Source organism: Delphinus delphis, chromosome 15 (genome assembly GCF_949987515.2).
Source record: "Delphinus delphis chromosome 15, mDelDel1.2, whole genome shotgun sequence".
NCBI lineage: Eukaryota > Metazoa > Chordata > Mammalia > Artiodactyla > Delphinidae > Delphinus > Delphinus delphis.
Window position 1 is genome coordinate 73,551,961 of NC_082697.1, and position 24,526 is coordinate 73,576,486.

Consider the following 24,526-nt stretch of genomic DNA (forward strand, 5'->3'; position numbering starts at 1 on the left):
GCCGGCGTGAGGGCGGGTTGTGACTAGCACCCGGACCTACTCCAGCGACGCGGAGAGAGCGGCGGTCTGGACGTCGGTGGAGCAGCAGGTGAGGTACGGGGCGGATGGACGGGGGCCCAGGGTGGCGTCGGGGGAGTGGGGCGGCGGCGCCGTACCGGTGACGGTTACTGGGTCATTGGTTCGGGCTGTACACCCGGTTGGGGCCGTCTCGCACCGGTGCCTCCTGCCGCCCTCCGGCTCAGCCCGGGGCCCGGCGGCGCGGCCCTGGCCGGTCCCAGGCCGTCGCCGGCCCCCCTCATCCTCTGCGTGCTCGGCCTGCCCGTTTCGGGCGCTCGTCGCCAACTTCTCCGAGGCCCGGCCCAGCTCCGACGGGCAGACACGTATCGTTTCCTGGCCGCCGCCTGCCACCCGTCCACCCATCGCGGGATGGCTGTGCTCCAGCCGGCTCCCTCCTCACTGTCCAGTCGGCGGAGTGCCGAGGGACACCTGTAGTGGTGACCGGGCAGGTCGTGCCCCGAGCCCCTCGGGGACCTGTCGCAGCCCGGCTTGGGCAGGGGCGCCGGGACCTCAGGGACCCGCGTCGGTCTCGGGGAGGGAAAGGTCCTGGAGGTGGGAGGATGCTCTCTTTCGCAGCGCGGGGACTGGAAGACTGGTCCTAACTTTCGCCCCGTGGTTGAGGGCGAAGTTGTGGGCCTGGGGTTAGGAGCAGAAGTCCCTGCTTCCGAATCGTCTCGGAGGAGAGCAGAGGTGATGCCCATCACGGAAGTTTAGTCGACAGGGTGGAAGGACTCAGGCGCTTCAGAGAATAGGTCAGAGCCTGCTGGTGGTGTCTCAGCGCTGGTGACCAAGCCCTGTGGTTGGGAAATGTGTCATTGGGCGCCGGGACTCGCCTAGCAGAGAGATTAGATGTGAAAATTTGTCAGGATGAGTTCACAGCATCACTGGGGAATAGTTTTTTTTGGGGGGGGGATCTGAAGAGTTTTGTTTGAGTTTAAAAAATAGTTGTACCTGTTTTCTCAGTAAATCTAAAACTGCAAAACAAACCCCCCAAAATCTATCAAGGTTACTAATTAAAATAGTTGTACCAAGAAAGCTTGCTGGAGTTGCAAGGAGATTTGATTTTACTTAATCCCTTTAATGATAAATAATGTTAATTTTAAGAGTTACTGGTTCTTAGGTGGAAGATTAAGGTGTTCAAGTATTTGAATTTTTATTGACCTTCCAAGCAATCATTTTCTTCTCTCTAGAAGTTAGCCACTTCAGGAGAGAGGGACAGCGAGGATACTCGCCATGCAGTGTGGTGAGCAGCAGAGCCCAGAGGGGGGACACCCCAGGTGTCTTGAGGGACTGCAGGGCGTGGAGGGTGGAGGAAGGTACCAGGGAATATTTCTGGAAGTGTCTTGAAGAATGAGTAACATTCAGCCTAACAAGGTGAGGTGAGAATTTTAGAGGTAGTGGGAATGTGGACGTGGGGCAACTAAAGGAGAAGAGGCCAGCAACTCCCAGGAGGTGGTTTTTGAAAAGTGAAAAAATGCAGGCAGAGGCGGGTGGCAGATAGGGGCAGAGATGCAGGAGATTCTTGGGCGTTTCTCTGATGGTGACAGAACCGGGGAAGGGTTTTAAGGAGGGTTATTTGCCTGCTTAACACACGGGCTGCTATGTGGCTGATGAGGATTGTGCCCTGTATAGTGCTTGATTATGTGCTAGCTTGTATTTTAATCGTTTCTGCTTGTTAAATGTTTGAATTGATTTTTTTTTTTTTTTTTTTTTTTTTGCGGTACCCGGGCCTCTCACTGTTGTGGCCTCTCCCGTTGTGGAGCACAGGCTCCGGACGCGACGTGCAGGCTCAGTGGCCATGGCTCACGGGCCCAGCCGCTCCGCGGCATGTGGGATCTTCCCGGACCGGGGCACGAACCCGTGTCCCCTGCATCGGCAGGCGGACTCTTAACCACTGAGCCACCAGGGAAGCCCTGAATTGAATTTTATATTCATTTACTAATTGTTTGTATGAGAGTGTGTGACCCTGCTTATTTGTAAACTTCTATAAACAGGAATTCTGCTTTTATCTCTTTGCATCTCAATCCAAGTCAGGCATTCATGAGTGTTCCATCAGGACGATGAGCAATCATTGATTTCTGATGTTGATTTTCAGTGAAAAAAAGACTTGACCGGTACTTATTTTAATATCTATGTATAGAAGAACTAAGGTCTTGTTTCATTTACTCTTCTCAGTCTTTGGCTAGAGACATAGAATTTCTGTGTTGACAATGTGAGTTTAATTTTTGGCACATGTGTTTATATTGGTTGCAAAGTAAACATCTCTAGCAGAGATGACCCATCCCTAAAATATAGGAGATACCTATGTGACATAACATACCTGTCTATTCTGTGAGGTAGAATAGAAATGCTCTTAAGTAGCTTCTTAACCCAGCAATAAAGTTGTCACCCTAAAAAAAAGTTTCACAATAGAGGCCAAACATTTTGAAAGTCATATTAAAAGTTCATTTCTGTCATAAAGCATTGTAGGAACATAATGTATGTTGTTTCACATGACTGAAAGGCCTTGAAATAATCTAGACTATTGTTTGTTGAATAAACACTTAGGAGAAACAACGATTGACTCATCTTTATCCCACATAATATTATGTGGCTCTTACTTTATCTGTTTGTTATTTAGATAAAGCTCCTAAAATGCTTTAAGAAAAGGCTATACTTTATGGTGCTGCTTTCAAGTTACCCTGGGAGATTCCTGTTGTTGATGAAGTTACTGTTGTTGGGGTAGGCAGTGTAATTTTTATTGTGTAGTAAAACAGTTTTTCAAGTCTCTGGTAGCATAGCTCACTTGTTTGTGGTCACTAGGAGGGTGAAGGACTATAATTATAATCAATTAATTAGATAAATTTGTAGTTAGAAGTTATGATCAGAATGCTAAGTATGAGTTCATGATAGGGTAAAATTTTACCCACTAAGAGAATATTAAGCTTTTTGTTTTGCTCAGATGACAGCAATAAGATTACTGAAATCCCTGAAGCAAGAATGTAGCAAGAGCATTTGGGGCTTTAAATTCTGTGCTGTCTCCCAGTAAGGAATGGTTGGCAGCATCCCCTGTGCTAGGCACAGGGCAACTCAGAAGGAGCTGTACAAAAATTTTATAAATCATTTTTGAAGCTAGCCTATTCAGTTCTCGTTCAGAATAAATACTCAAATGCAACTGCATTTGTGGTGATTTCGTCTGTATTTTAAAAATAAAAATGACTTTTGGGGGATTTTTACATGGGATATATTTACAAGTTTCTGTGTGCTCCACAGTTAAAAATACATAATGAAAGTGTTTTATTTTGGTAGTTCCTCTGTTGTTAGAATTTCCTAATTTTAAATACAATGTTTGCTACAACACTTTCTTTTTTTTCTTTTGGAGCACAAGAAAGATAATGCCTCTAGAAATTGAACTCGTAACATGTTTGTTAATGGAAGAAAATATCTTCCTATTGTGCTATACTGTTTTTTAAGTGGAGCATACCATTTACTTATATCACCTCTTGTTCCAGAAAGGATTCATAGTGACTTACAAAGATACAAACAACATGCTGTTTGGTAACAGACAGAAATAAAGGGGTGATGGATTTAGGACTGTGGGAGAAAAATTAAGATGGAAACAGAAATGAGATCTGTACACAAAGTAGCACTGAACTCTTAAGTATTTGTTAGAGGGCCACAAATTTGACTCTGCTTTTTAGTAGCCAGTTCAGAAAGAAATGTAATCAGTTACATGGTTCAGTGACCATAAGATAAAAGACCAGTTTCTCCTTTGGATTCCCAAAGATGCCTTGTATTGAGAAACTCCTCAACTACATCCTTAAGTATAAATACAGCAAAATTCCTCATTGCCTCACTGTGTAGGGTGACGACGTAAGATCAAAACATAATTCAATAAAAACAGTTCTGGTGTTGGCAAAATAATGTGGACTAAGCACTTAGCTCTGTAGACTGATTTAATTTAAGGATCTGTTTTACATTATCTAGATAAGTAGATGGGGATCACACATTTTTCAAGTTACCTTTCATAAATGTTTTGTTTCTCAGTGGAGCTTTTGTTATTAATTTATCAGCAGTGGTGCTTCCCAACAAGGTCCTTAAGTACATACATTTTTTGTGTTGTTGGTTAATCACAGAGCCATATTTTTAGCAGGCATGCTTTATCGTGGGGGATATGAAAATGGAGGAGACTGACAAATATTTAAGTAAAAGTCACTTCACCTCCACACTCAGATGGGCTGAAGGAATATCAGTGAATACCAAGATTCATTTCTGGAAGTAGGTTTGGGGTGTTAGCTCCAGCACAGAGAGCATTGGCTTGAAAAGTCCAGGCATGTAATTAATTAATTAATATTAATTATTTTATTTATTTATTTTTGGCTGTGTTGGGTCTTTGTTGCTGTGCATGGGCTTTCTCTAGTTGCGGTGAGCAGGGGCTGCTCTTCATTGCGGTGGCTTCTCTTATTGCGGAGCATGGGCTCTAGGCGCGCAGGCTTCAGTTGTTGTGGCACATGGGCTCAGTAGTTGTGGCTCGCGGGCTCTAGAGCTCAGGCTCAGTAGTTGTGGCGCACGGGCTTAGTTGCTCTACAGCATGTGAGATTTTCCCTGGCCAGGGCTCGAACCTGTGTCCCTTGCATTGGCAGGCGGATTCTTAACCACTGCGCCACCAGGGAAGCCCTGTAATTTATTTTTAAGAAGGGAACAGATCCACTTATCTTAGATGTAGTGTCCAGTAAATTAATGTATCTGTATTTTGCTCAAGCTAAATAAAAAGTTGACCTTTTAAGTAATTAGTTAGAACTTATCAAGTGCTAGCATGGGCCAGGCATGCTAATAATAAGCTCTTTACATGCATTATCTCAATGTTGTCATCTTCCTTTATTCCCTTTCTTAAAAGAAAAATATAAAGAAATGTGGTTCGCAGCAGTAACTTGTTCCAGGTCATACAAGAGGTGATGGAGATTTGAACTCAGGTAGTCTGACAGACTCAGTGGTCTGCACATATGACTTTATACTGCTTGAGGTGGACTAGACTGGGCCCACAGATAGGGCTAGACCATACAGTTAATAGAGGTAAACCCACTGGCCAGTATTAGAACCCACCACTGCAGAAGGGCCTTGAACAGTTCTGAATCTTCCATCCAGAAGATGAGCTGAGAGCTACAAGTTCAGGGCATTTGGCCATAGTTTATAAAGCTGGGAAACATACATCTTCTAGGCATCTATCAGGGTTAGAAAAGTGGGAATATTATTTTATGTGTTTGTTTGCATCTGAAATGCATGTATTTTTTCTTTCTATTTGTTACACATTTGTCTCATCAGATCAGGAAAACCACAATGATATAGTTTTAAAGATAGTGTGCCATTCTGGAAAGAGAGGTCTATATTTATATTTTAGAGTAAAACTTTAGCTGGTGATCTCACTGCTATGATTTGGGATGAATTTAGGTTATGCCTCTGTAGTGACATTGCTAGGTGTATATGTTCTTAAATCTTATTCCATGTTTTATTAGGAATTGTATTGCATTAGAGTTGTACAGATAAGTAAACCATTATTTATTGTGAGTTTTCATATGAGACTATTCCAGGTTATGCCAGATTATTTTATTTTGAAGTATTGTAATATAGTTCCTACAGTATATTGTAAATTGTGACCTAGCCTACAAAACTAAAGAGTAGAGAACATCCTTATTCATCCTTAATTAGTAAACAGTGGGTGGAACTGTCCTTGCCTAAATATAGTTATGTAATGTAGTGTTTCCTTAATTGCATTTCCACAGAGCTTTTGTCATTGTTAAATAGGTTCCTGAAAAATTAGGTAGGCTAGTGACTTGAGTTTTGAATAGGATATTATAAGAAGAATACAAATTAAAAATGTGAAAACAAACAAACAAAAAATAGGCCAATGAAACAGAATGTCTAAAATCCATTATAATTAGTGTCTCAGGAAGTAATATGCTTGGCTTTTACTTAGCAAATTGGATTATGTATTTGTGTAAATTAATTAGCCTTTGCAGTTGGGGTTGTAGTGTGATAAGTGTGTAGATTTCATTTGTGGTCTCAAATGTTGTATAGTTATGAATGGACACATCTTAAATATCATTTATAAGGAATAATCAGATGGCAAAGTATTTTTATACGACATGCTAGCTGCTGATACCTTTACAAAGCATCATGTGATGTTACCTGCGCCAGGAAATAGAGTGGCTGATGAGAGACAAAATTGAAATTAAGTCCTTTGAATATCAACTGTATGAAGTAGACACCACTTTCTCCCAAGAGCCTACTTTCATTTTATTTTATTTTATTTTTTATTGGCGTATTGTTGATTTACAATGTTGTGTTAGTTTCAGGTGTACAGCAAAGTGAATCAGTTATACATATACGTATATCCACTGTTTTTCAGATTCTTTTCCCATACAGCCCATGACAGAGTATTAAGTAGAGTCCCCTGTGCTATACAGTAAGTAGGTCCTTATTAGTTATCTATTTTATATATAGTAGTGTGTATATGTCAATCCCAATCCCCCAATTTATCCCTCCCCCCGGTAACCATAAGTTTGTTTTCTACATCTGTGACTCTGTTTCTGTTTTGTAAATAAGTTCTTTTCAAGAGCCTACTTTTATTCTTGCACATATTTGAGAACAAATTGCAGCAGATTTTCTTGTTGTTGTTACCCATAAGAGGTTGTAACCTATTTCCCTAAAGAAGAATTTTTGCCTTTTCAGTATGTTGGTCTAATAACTGACCCCCCCATATAAATAAATAAATAAATAAATATATATATATATATATATATATATAATCTCAACTTATTTCTTACAAAATAATGCTTGAGAAATAAGTTGAGGTTCTTTTGAAGTTTAAAGTTCTTAGATTCTGACAGAAAAACTGACTAGGAGGTTGGATTTTAGTCCAATCACTTCCAGCTCCAAACACCACCAATAATGGTTATAATGGTGAGTCTGCCGTTTAAGTAAATGTAATACAAAGATTTCAATTTCAGTCTTCAGTGAATGCTTCAGCTGTGTTTGGAGGAGAACAATCTGAGTACTGAAAAATACTTAAAATTTTTTTTTCTTTTTCTGAGTGTTTCATTTCAGGAAGTCTAGTTTTTATAGTCATGAATTTTAGTGCCTTTACCAAACTACCTAGTCTAGTAAACACTACATCACCCCAGAATATCTTCTGATCTTTATTAATGTGTATGTTTTTGTTGTCTAAATCTGTCTACCTGTTATTTCTTGATTTTAAAGTTTTAATATTTTGTGTAAGCATTTCAGAACTCACCATAAGGTACATATGTGAGTTTTATTGTATTGCAAAGAAGTCCGGTATTTAAGCTCTATGTTACTGTGTAGTTCTACCCTTCTTTGAGCTGCTATAGATTTCTTAAACAGAATTGGTTTCAGCCAGTGTATTCTTCTTAGCTCCCAGCGATGACTAATTTCTAACCGGTTGGCTCACATTAGAATTTTCTTGGTGGATTAACACTGTTATCCTTAATTCATTAGTAGTGCTTTTTGCCTTAAAGTCTACTTTGTGTGATACCAGTATAGCTCTACTTGCTTTCTCTTGATAAATGTTGCATGCTATATATATCTTTTTCCATCCTTATACTTTCCAACTTTCTTTGTCACTGAAAGCACCATGAAGTTAGATTTAGTTTTTTTTTCTTTAGTCTGACAATTTTAGTCTTTAAATTAGAATCATTAGTCCATTTAATGTAATTGTCACTATATTTGGTATTATATCTACCATCTTCTTTTTGACTCACCTGCTTTGTTCCTTTTTCCTTTTTTTAACCTCTTTTTGGATTATTTATTATTCAATTATTATTTAATTTTTCCTCTCTAGTAACTTCTTAGTTATACATTCTTTTATTCTTTTGTGGTTACAATAGAGATTATAGCATACACCCTTGACTTCTTATAGTCTAATACAAATTATAACTTTTTTTTTTTTTTTTTTGGCTGCACTGGGTCTTTGTTGCTGTGTGGGGGCTTTATCTAGTTGCAGTGAGCAAGGGCTGCTCTTCCCTGCGGTGCATGGGCTTCTCATTTCGGTGTCTTCTCTTTGTTGCGGAGCACAGACTCTAGGCACATGGGCTTCAGTAGTTGCAGCACGTGGGCTCAGTAGTTGTGGCTCACAGGCTCTAGAGTGCAGGTTCAGTAGCTGTGGTGCATTGGCTTAGTTGCTCTGCGGCATGTGGGATCTTCCCAGGCCAGGGCTTGAACCCGTGTCCCCTGTGTTGGCAGGCAGATTCTTAACCACTGCACCACCAGGGAGGCCCCAAATTATAACTTTTATCACTTCTTCAATAATGCTAGAACTTTATTTATTTATTTAATTTTATTTTTTGGCCATGCCAGGAGGCATGTGGGATCTTAGTTCCCCCACCAGCGATCGAACCCAGGCCCCCTGCATTGGAAGTGCAGAGTCTTAACCACTGCCCTAGAACTTTAGATACTAACTCCATTTGTCTTTTTCCTGTATTTTTGTGTTACTCTGTTTTATCCATTTTAATTCGACATATATTTGAAGACCCATAAGAAATTATTGTTTTTGAATAATCAATATTCATGTATATTTCCTTACATATTTACTCTTTGCATTGCTCTTTATCCCTTCCTGTATTTTTGTTTCTGTTTGGGATAGGATAATTTCCTTTCCATCTAAAGAGTTCCCTCTGGTATTTCTTCTAATACAAGCCTGCCTATAATGAACTCTTTCATTTGTTGTTTGTCTGAAAAATATCTTTATTTTGCTTTCATTTTTAAAGGAAATAATCACTGAGCACCGCATTCTAGGTGGAAATTTATTTTCTTTCAGCACTTTTCTTTTTTTTTTTTTGCGGTACGCGGGCCTCTCACTGTTGTGGCCTCTCGCGTTGCAGAGCACAGGCTCCGGACGCTCAGGCTCAGCGGCCATGGCTCACGGGCCCAGCTGCTCCGCGGCATGTGGGATCTTCCTGGACCGGGGCACGAACCCGTGTCCCCTGCATCGGCAGGCGGACTCTCAACCACTGCGCCACCAGGGAAGCCCTCTTTCAGCACTTTTAAGGTGTCATTCCATTGTCTTTTTTTTTTAATTAATTAATTTATTTATCTTGGTTGCGTTGGATCTTCGTTGCTGTGCACAGGCTTTCTCTAGTTGTGGCGAGCGGGGGTTACTCTTCATTGCAGTGCACAGGTTTCTCACTCCTGTGGCTTCTCTTGTTGCGAAGCACAGGCTCTAGGCGCACGGACTTCAGTAGTTGTGGCACATGGGCTCAGTAGTTGTGGCTTGCAGGCTCTAGAGCGCAGGCTCAGTAGTTGTGGTGCACAGGCTTAGTTGCTCCGCGGCATGTGGGATCCCGGACCAGGGCTAGAACCCGTGTCTCCTGCATTGGCAGGTGGATTCTTAACCACTGTGCCATCAGTGAAGTCTCTCCATTGTCTTTTGTCTTTTATTATTTCTTTTGAGAATTTAGCTGTTAGTTTTATTGTTGCTCTTAAGAAAGTAATGTGTCTTTTTTCCACTGGTTACTTTTTTTTTTTTTTTTTTTGCAGTACGTGGGCCTCTCACTGTTGTGGCCTCTCCCCTTGAGGAGCACAGGCTCCGGACACGTAGGCTTAGTGGCCATAGCTCACGGGCCTAGCCGCTCCGCGGCATGTGGGATCTTCCCAGACTGGGGCATGAACCTGTGTCCCCTGCATCGGCAGGCGGACTTTCAACCACTGCGCCACCAGGGAAGCCCATCCACTGGTTACTTTTAAGAGTTTTTTATTGTTTCTTTTGAGAATTTAGCTGTTAGTTTTATTGTTGCTCTTAAGAAAGTATGTATCTTTTTTCCACTGGTTACATTTAAGAGTTTCTTTGTTTTTGATGATCAGCCGTTTAATTATGCTGTGTCTTTGTATGGTTTTCTTTGTCTTTATTCTGCTTGGGGTTCACAGAGTTTCTTAAATTTATGGGTTGTCTTCATCAATTTGGAAACCTTCATTCTTTCCTCTTAATATTACTTCTGACCTAATTACTCTCTCCTCTCCTTTTGGGACTCCAGTTACACACCTGGTAGACTTTTTCACAGTGTTCCTCATTCCCTTTTACGTTCCCACCTGCCCTTGTATTTTCTGTTAGTTTTTATCTCTGCTTCAGTATGGTTATATTTTATTGACTTGGGTTCTAGTTACTAATCCTCTCTTCTACTGTGTCTGACCTGCTCTTAAGTCTACCCTTTGAATTCTTTTAGTTAATATACTTTTCAGATCTAGAATTTCAGTTTGATTCTTATAGATTCCAATTCTCAGTTGCAGTTCTTCATTTTATATGTTGTTTCCTCTTACTTCCCCTGTTTTTTGAAATAGGAAATTTAAATAGCCATCATTATTTAAAAGTCTTTCTGTTAACTTCAATGTCTGGATTATCTGAGCATCTGTTTCTATCTATTTTTTCCTTTTGGTTTTCAGTTATATGAATGCTGAGCGTTATGAATAAAATGAAGCTCCAGATGATGCTGTTCTTTTTCAGAGGAAATCCTCCCTCCCTTTTGCTAGCCAGGTAGAGTAGGGGCTCATCACCTAATCCTATTAGGGACTGAGTTGTTGGTTGAGGTTGTGTTGCCGGTTTGGTAAGGCAGTGTTTCCCTCTAGTTTGGCTTTAATGCTAGCAAGTAGCCAGGCATCCAGGGCTTCCAACTGATAGTTTTGTGAATTCACAGGGGTCCCTCCTCCTTGTATCTTCTGTACTGTAATTTTTGTCTCCTGAGAACAATGAGATTGTTGAAAATTCTACTCTTGATTTTCAGAGGCTTTTAGTTTTGTTTTGAAGCCTTCTTTGTGCAACTGCAGAATTTAGTAAATGTCTTCAGCGGAAAGCCAGCCTTTTGTTAGGCCCAGTTCTTCAACTCTCCTCTTTCACTGGGATCTTGACTCCTTGAGTCTTGCTTTTCACCTCTTCCAAAAGCTCTCATGGTTCCTCTGCTGAAGGGAAGTCTGGATTCTCGGCTTTTTGCCCCAGAATCGGCAAATGCACTTGGGGGAAAAGTGGCTGCAGAATGTCATTTTGTTTCTCTACAGTTCCTCTCTTTTTCCAGAACCTAGACCCTTCTAGTCTTGGTTGCTTCAGCTGCTTTCTCATGCCTTTAAACATTGATTTTTAAAATGTATCTGGCAGGCTTCCCTGGTGGCGCAGTGGTTGAGCGTCCACCTGCCAATGCAGGGGACACGGGTTCGTGCCCCGGTCCGGGAAGATCCCACATGCCGCGGAGCGGCTAGGCCCGTGAGCCATGGCCTCTGAGCCTGCACGTCCAGAGCCTGTGCTCCACAATGGGAGAGGCCACGGCAGTGAGAGGCCCGCATACCGCAAAAAAAAAAAAAAAAAAATGTATCTGGCTTTCCTAATTCTCAGCAGGAGTGTTGGTGTGCCTCAAGCTACTCAGTCATATTCAGAAGAGAGAGTTTCCTGCTAGGAATGAAGTTATAAGAAGAAATTAATCTTTTAGTAATTGTGGTGCTTACTTTATAGCAGTGGTTCTCAAAGAGTAGCTCCTAGCTGCATCACCTGGAAACCTGTTAGAAATGCAAATTCTCAGGCCTTACCTACCCCAGACCTCCTGTATCAGCAAGTCTGGGTTGGGGCCCCGTACTGTGTATTTTAACAAGTCTTCCAGGTGACACTTATGCATGCTAAAATTTGAGAACCATGGCTTTATAAGCAAGTCATTTAGCTGTTTAAGTTTCTTTTCCTACCTCCTACGCCCCAGAGAGTATATAAGGGTGTTAAAACCAAAACTTAGCTGAGTAAATTTGAAGAGCTAATTGGCTTTATCAAGTGATTCATGAATCAGGCAGCATCTCATCTGGCAAACAGAGATACTCTGAGGGGTTACACAACATGGAAGACTTTTATAGGGAGGAGGGGGGACAGGAAAGGAAGTCATCAGCAAGGAAAAAATGAAAGTTCATTGGAAGCAAGTAAAAGTTCAGGTGACGCCAGCTTCTCATTGGCTGAACTATGGCATTTTCTGTTGGCTAGGCTGGTTGCTGGGAAAGAAGGAAGTCTTTCTCTTGCTGACGTAGTAAAGTAGTGTACTTCCTGTTTGGGAGTGCAAGGTACATCTTTTCCTGTTGGAGTCAGTAACTGACCTCTTTCTCTTTGGGTAATTGATGGCTTCCTGTTTGGGGTAACTGACCTAGAGGATGATGAGTGTAGTGGTAGGGCGTGAGAGCTCCCTTTCCAGGCCTTCCCGTCACCAGTTCTAGTCGAGATTTTCTTTTTTTAATTTTCACAAGGGACAAAAGTGAAAGAAAACTGTCTCTGCAGGTACTTTGTCAGTCTCCTGAATAAATCATTTAATACATTTAGAAGATACCTATTGAGTATGCATTCTGTTCCTGGCACTGTGTTGTCTACGAACATGGAGTGGACAAGTAAGCAAGTAATTGTAATAAAACATGAGTATTATAATAGATGTATTTATAAAATGCTATAGAAGCCAGAGAGATGGAATTATTCTGAGGGTGGGGAGGGGGCATTTGACATTATTTGAATAGGTGGGATTTGAAGGCAGACAAACAGAAGTGTATTCTAGGCTTGTTCATACATAAGATGACCATGTACTTTATTATCGAAAGCAGGTCACTTTTGAGAACCAAAGGGATGCTTTTATACCAGGACAACAGGCATAAGCCAGGACTGTTCTCATTAACTGAGATATATGATCCTCCTGTTTGTAAAGAGCATGTAATGCTGTGAATCCACAGTTCTGTCAACTGGTGGAAAACTCATTTCTTTAAATTATTTCTAGAATTTACCACAATTCTTGTTGGATGGTTTATTGTTTCCTAGGGCTGCTGTAACAAATTACCACAAACTAGGTTCTTGAAACAACAGAAATTAATATTTTTGGAGTTCTGGAGGCTAGAAGTCTGAAATCAAGGTGTCAGCAGGACCATGCTCTCTGAAGGCTGTAGGGAAGATAATTGCTGGCAGTCCTTGGAGTTCTTGGCTTGTAGCTTCATCCTTCCAGTCTCTGCTTCTGTGGCCACACGGCCTCTATGTGTCTCTGGGTCTCTCAGGGCCTTCTTATGAGGACACTAGTCATTCAATTTAGGGCCCACCCTAATCCAGTATGACTTCATTTTAACTAATTACATCTGCAAAGACCTTATTTCCACATCAGGTCACATTTACAATATTGGGGTCCAACCTATCTTTTGGGGGGACACAATTCAACCTAAAACAGATGGGATGGTTTTAGTAGCTTTTGAAAGTTTCTGCAGATGGGATGGTTTTAGTAGCTTTTGAAAGTTTTTGCCGTTTAATTTTTTGTTATGCACAAGGCACTTCTCAAAAACTTAGAATATACTACTAATATTTATTTGATTGAACCCTCTAACAAGTCTGAATAAGTACATTTCTGTCCAGGCAATTGCTTTTTATATTTCTCTTATCTCATAGATATGTGTATGTCTAGCCCAGCCACAGCAACTGGCTAAGGTTGAAATGGCTGCAGCAAAGCTAAAACTAAGCTGTAAGTTTGCAGAAACAAAACCAAAAACCTTTGATCATTGAAACCACCTTATATATTGCAGTTTGCTGTTACTTTAAGTTAGGAGACATAATTTTTGGTCAGTTACTTATTGAATAAATAGACCAGTTGAGGAATTGGCTGTTTCTATGGAAGAGAGAGGGTAGAGCATGGTAGAAATAGACTCGAGCAGCCAGGTTGTTTTGCATGTAATTTTGAGTTATTTGCCTGGGGAATGGCATGCTCCGATTGGAGTCATAATTTCACTTTGATGAAGAGGGTGTGACATAATACAATAGAAGATTGTTGTCTAGAATTCATTCCTTAAGAATGTTGCTCTGCTGGCTCTGCTCATTCCAGCAGCATAAACTCTACATTATATTCCATGGGTTTGATTATCATTTGGAATTATTTGGGCAGGCTAGTGTTTGGATACTTTGTATTGTTATATTTAACATTGGAACTCTGCCACTGATTATCTGTGTGACATTCACATTCATTTTGGAGGCAATGTATTTAACGCTATGAAAGTCAGCGAAACCTGGATACAGTCTTTGATTAAAACTATAGTATCGGGGCTTCCCTGGTGGCGCAGTGGTTGAGAGTCCGCCTGCCGATGCAGGGGACATGGGTTCGTGCCCCAGTCTGAGAAGATCCCACATGCCGCGGAGCGGCTGGACCCGTGAGCCATGGCCACTGAGCCTGAGCGTCCGGAGCCTGTGCTTCACAACGGGAGAGGCCACAACAGTGAGAGGCCTGCGTACCGCAAAAAAAAAACAAAGAAACCCCAAAAAACTATAGTATCTTAACATACACAGCCAAAGGCTAAAAGATAACATAAAAAGAGCACCTATAAAAAGAAAAAAGATGTCATAGAAAAGTGAGCAAAGAACAGGAACAGTTTAATTCTCCAAAGAAAATATGCTAATGGCCAATAAATATCTATAAAGATGGTCAATTTAAGGACATGGGTATTAAAACAAGAAATGCTTCTTTTTTTGCCTTTCAGATTGGCAAAAATTAAAGACTAATAATGCAGTTTTTATGAGTTTGTGGGAAAGTGGATCACTGTAGGTGGGAATGTAAATAGGTATAACCTTTTTGTGAGACCAATTTGGTGATATAAATCAGAGTTCACAAGGCACAAACCCTCTGACATTCTATGTCTGTTCCCAGGAAGCTATTTCCGTTTTGTGAATGGTCGGCTCATATCCTTATACTGCATACCAGAGTTTTACAAATCTTATTAGTGTAATTTCTAAATATGGTAAAACACTCTCGTCCTGTTTACTTAAAATATTCTGCCTAGTCTCTTATTTGCCTTTCTATTTTGGTTCTAAGTGGGGCCTTTTAAAAACTAGGTAGAAGTTTCAATGTACTTATTCAAATCGGTTTCCTTTCTGATTTCTCCTGCAGCCTGTGAGCTTAGATAGCCCTCACCTCTTTAGAAGTTTCATAAATACTTAATTTTAGTCCTTTCTATTTTTTCATTAGTCTTTTAAAAACTTTAACTCTTTAAGATTCCTGTTTAAGATTCCTGTAATTAATTTGGGGGGTACCAGATTGCTGACCAGTTATCCCTGCATTGTTTATTGAAAGTTCTTCCCTTCTCCTCCTTCCTCTAATAATAAATTATTTTATGTATTAGCAATTCATTTGGGGGTTAATCCATTCTGAAGTGATTTGCCAGTTCTTTTGCTAAGTTCACACTATTTTAACTAGTTTGCAGAAAATTAAAGTTCAGTAAACTAAGAGGTTTTTTTTTTTTTTTTTTTTTTTTTTTTTTTTTTTTGCGGTACGCGGGCCTCTCACCGTTGTGGCCTCTCCCATTGTGGAGCACAGGCTCTGGACGCACAGGCCCAGTGGCCATGGCTCACGGGCCCAGCCGCTCCGCGACACGCAGGATCCTCCCGGACTGGGGCACGAACCTGTGCCCCCTGCATTGGCAGGAGGACTCTCAACCACTGCGCCACGAGGGAAGCCCAATTTAGAGTATTTTTTAAAATTCTTGCCTGTTTATTATTGCTGATAAAATATGGAATAATTTTGTCAAGTTCCAAAAAAGTCTTCTGGAATTTTTTTTGTCATTTATAGTAAACTTAAAAATTTTGAAACATTTGCCATTTATAAAATATTTAACTTTCTCATACTGTGCCCTGGTATGTGTTGCCAACTATTTAAGCCGTCTTTATATCTCAGTATTTTTATGTAGATGACATAATTTTCTTATTAAAATAGTACCTAGATGTTTTTACATTTCGATACTATTGGGAATGAGATCGATCTCTATATATCCTAACTTCTTATTGTCAGGCTATTGTAAGAATTTCATAGATTTCATGTACACATATTTAGCTTGTTTCATATAAATATAAATTCTTTTATGAAATTCAGTAATTTTAAAATTAATTAATTCCTCAGTGTTCATAGTGCTTTAATTTCTTCTTTCAGGCCTTCTAGGTATATAGTCACATCTTCCATACTTGACAGTAAGCTCTATGAGGACTGAAACTTTATTATTACTTAAATTTGTATCCTAAGTGCCTGTCATGTAATGTAAATCAGTATATAAATATTTGTTGAATAAATGAATGAGATCATGATGAGTAGAGAAAGCACTATGAAAATATAGTGACTGCCTCTGGGTGATGTTTTATTTTCTACTTATGTCTCAGGTTTTTTAGAGTAACCATCTTTTACTTCTATAACTGGAAAAAAAACAAATTTAAGGGAAAAAGCTTAACTTTAAATTCTATTTCTTAACTGAGGTTCAAGGATAGTTTATCATTTTAGTAGAGTTGATTGGATGTTTTCTGTAAATCCCAGGTGTGTTGCCCAGAGGAATGATCTATGAGGACATTACATCAAACCTAAGAATAGGAAGCAGGACTCTTACAAGGAAGATAGTGGGAAGCTACTCAAATCTACAAAGTATTTTTTTTTTTGGTTTTATGAAATGAACATGGTTTGCATGCAGAGCCTTAAGGAATAACATACACAGCTCTGTGGGCTTTGTGCTCCTCTGGCCCTTTTTAGGGTACCTAGCCCTGAGGCAGAATTCACAGGAATCTCAGCTATCTCAGCAACAGAGATCATTTTTACTCTGTCCTCCCTAATGTGAGTGGGCCAATTGAATTATGCAATCTTTGTACCCAGGTTGCTCAGTAAAAGACTACTTACCGGAGTGCAGAGCTCAAATAGGAGCTGGGTGTGGCCCCTCTGACGTCCCCCACTGGGTGCAGTAGTGATGGTAGTTGCCTCTGGATTGTGGCTAGTGATAGATCTTTCTGCCTGGGAAAGACGGAATTGAGTCTCAGAATTGATTCCCCCATGTTTCTCCCTAACTGAGGAGGGTATGGTGTCTACTCTGATGTCTAATCTGGATGTGCTGACTGTACCTGCTTTGCCTCACCAAAACAGCTTCATCATCACTGCATAGCCTTTCAAATCAGGGCGTGTACTTTTTTTTTGGTTGCTCACTTTGTTTCCCATACTTAGGAACAGAAATGATCTGAGTGATATGTACAACTGTCTGATACATGTTAATTCAATCATAGGTGTTTTTATTTAATAAATTTTAAGTGGAATTTTTAAAAAACACTTTTAGTTTGAAATTACAGATTAACAGGAAGTTGCAAAGATAATACAGAAAGGTCCTGTGTACTCTTCACCTAGTTTGCCCAATGGCTATGTCTTATGTTAACTATAGTATAATGTCAAAACCAATAAGTTGACATCTCTACAATGTGTATTATAGTTCTGTGCCACTTTATCACATATGTAGATTCCTGTAGCCACCAACATAGTCAAGATACAGAACTATTGCCACTAAGATCTCCCTTATACCACCCCTTTATAATCACGTCCTGTCGGCAGACCCCAAGACTGCCCCCAGGTCTGGTAATTCGCTAGAAGGGCTCGCAGAACTCATGTACTCCTGGCTGTGTTTTATTACAGTGAAAGGATATTAAACAGGATCAGTGAAGGAAAACAGTGCATTGAGCAGAATTTGGAGGATACCAAGCATGAGTTTCCAAGAGTCTTCTCCCAGTGGAGTTGACAGGGTGCATTTAATCCCTCAGCAACAAACTCTAGCAACATGTGTGAAGTGTTTTCTGTTGGGGAAGTTCACTTAAGCCTAAGATTCCAGGGTTTTTATTGGAGGCTGGTCACATAGGCACAAGCACCCTCATGATTGACCCCCCCTGCCCAAAAAGGAAAGCAGTATTCACCATACATCACACAGTCTGCACAAACTGTCTAGACAAGTTGGTACAGTGTGGATCAAGACTCCAAGCATACAAAACACCCTTATCAATTAGTACATAAAGATACTCTTAAGACCTCAGTTCCCAGGAGCTGGCCAGGAGTCAGCCACAGAAGCAGGCCCTTCTGAAAACGAGAATGTGCACAATTTGAGCAACTCAGGCCTGCTTGGTTAACTCTTCCTGGATATGGAGAAACAATTCTGGGCCCACAGTGGAGGTGAGGGTTGGGCAGGTTGGGGTAGGTACTGCTTTAGATAGAGTGGCCAGGGAAGGCCTTTCTGAATGTATGACATGAAAGCCGAGACCTAAATGAGGAGAGGGAAATCAGCATATAAATAGCAAGGGTCCCAGCATTTAGGCATTAGAACACTTGTGCAAAGGCCCCCAAAAGAGAGAAATTGAAAGGAGGCCTATATTAGTTTTCTGTTGTTGCCATAGCAAGTTACCACAAACTTATCAGCTTAAAACAACACCCAGAGTATTGTAAGTATTGTTAAGTCAGCACTCCTGGCCAGCTCAGCCAGGTACTCTGTTAAGGCTCTCAAGAGGTCCAAATTAAGATGTCATCCAATCTGGGCTCTTATTTGGAGGCTATGGGGAGAATCTGCTTCCAGACATACTTAAATGTTGGCAGAATTGAGTTTAATGAAGTTATGCAAGTGAGGTCTTCATTTCTTTGCTGGCTGTCAGCCAGGGGTCATTCTCAGCTTCTAGAAGCCACCCACATTTCTTACATTTCTCCACCTTCAAAGCCAGCAATGGTTCTTTGAATCTCTTTGACTTCCCATTCTGCCCTCCTCTTCTGCTTTATATTTTAAAAACAATTTTATTGAGGTATAATTCACATACCATAGAATTCACCCATTTAAAGGGCACAATTCAGGACTTCCCTGGTGGCGCAGTGGTTAAGAATCCACCTGCCAATACAGGGGACACAGGTTTGAGCCCTGGTCCGGGAAGATCCCACATGCCACAGAGCAGCTAAGCCCGTGCACCAGAACTACTGAGCCTGCGCTCTAGAGCCTGCGTGCCGCAACTACTGAGCCCACGTGCCACAACTACTGAAGCCCCCGTGCCTAGAGCCTGTGCTCCACCACAAGAGAAGCCACCGCAATGAGAAGCCTGCGCACCGCAGGGAAGAGTAGCCCCCGCTTGCTGCAACTAGAGAAAGCCCATGCATAGCAACAAAGACCCAACGCAGCCAAAAATATTAAAAAAAAAAATCATTTGAGGAACCATCAGATGGTTTCCAAAAGCATCTGCACCATTTTACATTCCCATCAGCAATGTATGAGTGCTTCAGTTTCTCCACATCTTTGTCAACACTTGTTATTATCTGACTTTTTTTTGGGCGGGCTGTGTTGGGTCTTCGTTGCTGCATGTGGGCTTTCTCTAGTGGTGAGCGGGGGCTACACTTTGTGGCAGTTGCATGGGCTTCTCACTGTAGTGGCTTGTCTTGTTGCGGAGCACGGGCTCTAGGCACGTGGGCTTCAGTAGTTGTGGCGCATGGGCTCAAGTAGTTGTGGCTCGCGGGTTCTAGAGTGCAAGCTCAGTAGTTGTGGCACACAGGCTTAGTTGCTCCGTGGCATGTGGGATCTTCCCGGACCAGGGCTCGAACCTGTGTCCCCTGCATTGGCAGGCGGATTATTAACCACTGCACCATCAGGGAGGTCCTATCTGACTTTTTAATACTAGCCATCCAACTGAATGTGAAGTGGTATCTCATTGTTGTTGTTGTTGTTTTTCTCTCATTGTGGTTTTGATTTTTATTTCCCTAATGACTAATGATGTCAAAAGTCATTTAACGTGCTTATTGACCATTGGCATATCTTCCTTGGAGAAGTGTCTATTCAGATCTTTTACCCATTTTGGAAATTGGGTTGTTTATCGTTAAAAATATTGAGTTATAACAGTTCATTACACATTCTGTATATAAGTTCTTTATTAGATACATGATTTGCAAATATTTTCTCCCATTCTGTGGGTTGTCTTTTCACTTTCTTGATGGGGTCCTTGGAAGCACAAAAGTTTTTAATTCTGATGAAGTACAATTTATCTCTTTTCTTTTGTTGTTTATGCTTTTGGTGTCATATCTAAGAATCCTTTACCAAATCCAAGATCATGAAATTTTACCTGCTTTTTGGCCAAGAGTTTTTATAGTTTTAGCTTTTACATTTAGGTCTTTAATCCATTTTTAGTTAAATTTTATACGTGGTGTGAGACAAGGATTCGTTTGCATATGGTGATCCCATTGTCCCAGCACGATTTGTTGAGAAGACTCTTCCATTTGATAGTTGTGACTATAGATATGTGGGTTTATTTCTGGACTCACAGTTCTATTCCATTGCTCCACATGTCTGTCCTTGTGCCAGTTCCACACTGTTTTGATTATCATAGGTTCGTAGTAAGTTTTGAAATTGGTAACTGTAAGTGCTCCTACATTCTTTTTCCAAGATTGTTTTGACTATTCTGGGCTCCTGTCCTCTTTTGCATTTAGGGTTCATGTGCTTATATTGGCCCCACCTGGAAAATCAGGATAATCTCTCTATTTTAAGGTCAACTGATTAGTAATCTTGTCTGGAAAGTCTTCTTTTGGCCATGTGAGATAACATAATCACAGGTGTAAAACAGAGTGAAGGTCATGGGGGCACAAAGCCTATGACGCTTAGATTTGTGAAAAGGTGGGAGCAGAAGTTGGATAGAAGGGTATGAATGGAAGTTTCAGAAATATTAATTTGTCCAAAGTCACATTTCAGAGCTGGGATTTGAATGCAGATTTGACCGATCTCCATGTTCTCATGTGCACATCAAATTGGTCTTCATAGACACATAGCTATTATTTTTAAGTTTTCATCTTAACCTGTTGAGTTCTTAGTATATGCTAAGTAGTCCTCACAGCAATTCTATTATGTTTTCTGTGCAGGTAATAGGCTCTACTGGAGCTGGCATAAGAAAAAAACAGTCAGGGATCAAGGGGTGTGTTTCAAAATCTGAGGGTAGGCAAGCAGCTAAACCTTAGAAAAGGATTGGAACTGAGAAATGGAAACCCCTCAGGACCTAGAGAGTATTTTTCTTCTGCCACTTTTCTCTGCTTCTTGTTGTATATCTTGTTGTATACCAGTCTGTTGTATCTGCAGACTGGTTACTCAGACCACTTGTTGGAAGGTGGTCATGCCACAACTTCTCTGTCATTCAAGAAAACAGCCCAGACTTAGTCCCATTTCCAAAACTTCATTTTGGGTCAAGTGTCCACCTCTGGATCAATCAGCTGTGGCCCTGCAGTGGTGGGGAAGGGGGGACTGCACCATATACAAACATGGCAGCTGACCTTTGTAGATTTGGGGAACAGTTCCCTGAGGAAAGGGAAGTTGCTGACACATGTGTTAGGTAGACTCCCTAAAATGTGTTCATTTTAGTAACAGACCTGTGCTATAGTCTTTGTAGTATAAAAAATTTTAAACTTACTGAATTGGTATAAGGAAAAAACATATTTCTTTTTGCCTACTGCTCTTGGAATTGAAGAAAGGGACCACAGGATGTTTATGGTGAGATTAGCTCAGACGCTCAAAATAGTTTGATGGCACTCAGGACTTAGTACAAGTGTAGGCTCTTGTGATGTCCCTGCCACTTACTACCTTTTTGATTGAACAAATCATAATTTCTCAGTCTCAGTGTCTTTATCTATATTATAATAGGAGAAAGTAGATGGCCTTTAAAGTTTCTTAACTTATCATTTTAGACTCTGGCTATATTTTGTTATTCTTCCTTTCTACCTCAGCCTCATTTACTAAATGATAAGTGCGATAGATCTAAATCCTGTCCTTGGAGGGCTTTAATCTCATAGAGGCAGTGAAGAGTATTTGTAAACGTGCAGGTCTCCCTGCCATGTCTCATTAGTTAACTCTTACAGACCCTACTGCCAGAGTGTGTTGCCATCCCTCCCCTTTCCATTCCCACTGTATTACCTCTATTATTATAACCTCTTACTGTATCTGTCTCTTGATCACTATCCCTGTCTCCTGTTCTGCACTTTTCACCAATCCAAACTAGAAATTGCCTCTCAAATTAAAAAAAAAAAAATCATACAGTAAAGTTGAATTTTGGGGGAGTATACAGTTCTGTGAATTTAAAAACATGTATAGATTTCTGTAAACACCTCCATAATCAGAATACAGAACAGTTCTATCACCTCTAAAAAAGTTCCTTGTGCTATTCCTTTATAGACACCCTCCCTCCAACCCTAATTCCTAACAAACCCTGATTATACAGTATGTAAACTTTTTTCAAAAATATTTATTTTATTTACTTTATTTATTTATTTATTTTGGCTGTGCCGGGTCTTATTTGCAGTATGTGGGATTGTCGTTGCAGCGTGCGGGATCTTTAGTTGCGGCACACGGGCTTCTTAGTTGCAGCATGCATGCGAGATCTAGTTCCCCAACCAGGGATTGAACCCGAGCCCCCTGCATTGGGATTGTGGAGTATTACCCACTGGACCACCAGGGAAGTCCCTACAGTATGTAAACTGTTAAAACTGGCTTCATTCACTCATCATAACGCCTTTGAGATTTCATCCAAGTTGTTGGGTATGTTTTTTTTGTTGTTGTTGTTGTTTTTGCTGAGTAGCATTCCACTGCATGGATGTACCACACAGTTTGTTTATTCATTCATCTATTGAAGGATATTTTGGTTGTTTCCATTTTTTAATGATCATAATGTTACTAGAAACAGTTTTGTATAGATTTTTGAGTGAACATCAGTTTTATTTCTCTGGAGGAAATAACTGGGAATAGGATTGCTGGGTTGTATGGTAAGTGTATTTAACTTTTTATGAAACTACCAAATTGTTTTCCATGGTGGTTGTACTATTTGCATCCCACTAGGAGGGTTCTAGTTGCACTGCATCCTTGCTACCACTTGGTATTGTTCTTAATTTTAGCCATTCTAATAGGTGTGTAGTGAAATCTCATGGTGGCTTTTTTTTTTTTTTTTTTTTGCGGTACGCGGGCCGCTCACTGCTGTGGTCTCTCCCGTTGCGGAGCACAGGCTCCGGACGCGCAGGCTCAGCGGCCATGGCTCACGGGCCCAGCCGCTCTGCGGCATGTGGGATCTTCGCGGACCGGGGCAGGAACCCGTGTCCCCTGCATCGGGAGGCGGACTCTCAACCACTGCACCATCAGGGAAGCCCTCATGGTGGTTTTAATTTACATTTCTCTAACGGATGATGATGTTGAACAACTTTTCATGTGCTTATTTGCCATGTTGTCAAGAACTGTGACTGACATGGGTTTTTACCCTCTTAAACGTAACAAGTTAGCCTGCCAGTTTCATGGATGCTGGCAGAAGTCATGAGACTCTGGAGTCGGAGACAAAGGACTTTATTATTCATAGGACATCAATAAAACAAGCTTCATCTCACATGGGCTACCTTTGCCCCCAAGTCCCATGGGGCTGGTGTCACAGCTGAGGAACCTAAGCTTAAGGGACCCAAATCCTTTATAATGGGCAGCTAACAAACCCACCTGACTTTTGACCTGGAGGGAAACATTATATCTATTTTACTTGACAGTAAACAAACTTGCCCTTTCTCTGGAGGGAGGCAGTGATCTGTTCCTCCTGAGAATGTTAGATATGCAAATATCCTTGAAGAGATAGTCTGTCACGAAGGCCTCTTGTACAGAAATGTGAGACACCCGTGGAGAATTGTCTCCCAATGTGTATATCTTCTTCGCATAAGTCTGTTCAAGTCTTTTGCCCATTTTTTTAATTGGGTGGTTTTTCTTTCTGTTGAGTTTTGAGAATTCTTTATATATTCTGGATGCAAGTCCTTTGTCAGATATATGATTTGCGAGTATTTTCTCCCAGTCTGTAGTTTGTGTTTTCATTTTCCACGTAGTGTCATTGGAGAAGCAAAAGTTTTTAGTTTTGCTGCCAAGTTTGGGCCGCAGGTTCCAACCCTACTTCTGTGAGCTGTGGTTCCCACGTTGGTTCATTTTTCAGAGGCTTCGCAGTGCTATTTTGATCTGTTTCCTGCGTGTGTCAGTCTGAAACCTGTGCAGTGGTCTCTATTAGTGTGAATTTTAGTCTCTGATCCTGAATAGCATCAGACCCATGCACACATTTTCAGCTTGCTTTCTTGAGTTCTCCTCATTGATTCCTCCTGTATTTTTAAAGTTCTCTTGGGGCTCATCTTCTCTCCTCTGGGTGGAAAGCTGTGGAATTAGTTACCCCACTCTGTCTTGTACTCCCATCGCTGTCTAGGAGACTAGAGAGTGGGAAAAATGGATAGTTCCCCTTCCTCCGAGTTTAGCTCCTGCAGTCTCTCATTCCAGCCGCTTCTGTGAACACCATGTGATTGCTCATGGCTCAAGAGAAGGAGGAAAAAAAAAGACAAGAAAATGGAGGGATTTTCATATTTCCTCTCAGTATTAGGAGTTCTTTTTCTCATTCTTTGAGCCAGAGCTAGAGGAGCTCTCTCTGTGCCCTGGTGTCCATTTCTGGGTTGGCTTGGTGATACTGGAGGGGAAAAAAGGGTAAACTCACTGAGGATTCAGTGATATTCTGAATTCTGGTCTTCTTCCTTAATTCTTCTCCTCCCTTTTGCCTTTGAAAATCCTCAAAAATAGTGCTTAGCGCATGCCATCTAGGTTTTATAGCTGGACTACACCTGTGAGGTCTCTCTTCCCCACACCCTGTGGCTGCTTATTG

General features: G+C 41.0%; 1 protein-coding gene across 3 annotated transcripts in view; it reads left to right on the forward strand.

Annotated features, from left to right (window-relative positions):
- RABGEF1 (RAB guanine nucleotide exchange factor 1) overlaps positions 1-24,526 on the forward strand; it is a 63,345-nt gene continuing 38,819 nt past the window's right edge. For 2 of the 3 annotated variants that reach the window (XM_060032190.1, XM_060032192.1), the window contains exon 1: positions 30-88. The gene's annotated coding sequence lies outside the window, so the exon portion shown is untranslated. Of the gene's footprint in view, positions 94-24,526 lie in introns of all 3 variants that reach the window. The other variant, XM_060032191.1, reaches the window with a different exon arrangement.